The 372-nt window shown below is 44.4% G+C and overlaps 1 protein-coding gene across 3 annotated transcripts in view; it reads left to right on the forward strand.

Annotated features, from left to right (window-relative positions):
• The window catches only part of LOC108757035 (KH domain-containing, RNA-binding, signal transduction-associated protein 3-like), a 7761-nt gene that overhangs the window by 4732 nt on the left and 2657 nt on the right, over positions 1-372 (forward strand). The window lies entirely within an intron of this gene.

A 372-nucleotide genomic window follows, 5' to 3' on the forward strand; every position in this document is an offset into this window, starting at 1 on the left:
ATATATATATATATAGGGTGTCCCGCGATACTTTTCCGACCATAGAAAGATAGATGGGATCGAGATGAACACAAAAGTCCCATACAGCGCTTACTAAATATCGTTTACTAAGAGCACGCTGAGAGAAACGATCCGGCCACTTAAGGTATAGTTCGCCCCAGTTTATCAAAATTTAACTGCCGGTAGTGCGATGGAGAGGCAAGAGGGAAAGTGGTGTGCGGTGCCACCTTGCTCGCCGTTGCTCGGCGTTCGGCATGGCCGCTTACTCGTCTTGCCGTTTCAGATCAACGTACTCTCATCAGTACAATTACAAAAATTAATATCTCGATTATTATTGCAAATATCGCTAAACTGTATGGGACTTCATCTCGA

Source organism: Trachymyrmex septentrionalis, unplaced genomic scaffold (genome assembly GCF_001594115.1).
Source record: "Trachymyrmex septentrionalis isolate Tsep2-gDNA-1 unplaced genomic scaffold, Tsep1.0 scaffold131, whole genome shotgun sequence".
Lineage (NCBI taxonomy): Eukaryota > Metazoa > Arthropoda > Insecta > Hymenoptera > Formicidae > Trachymyrmex > Trachymyrmex septentrionalis.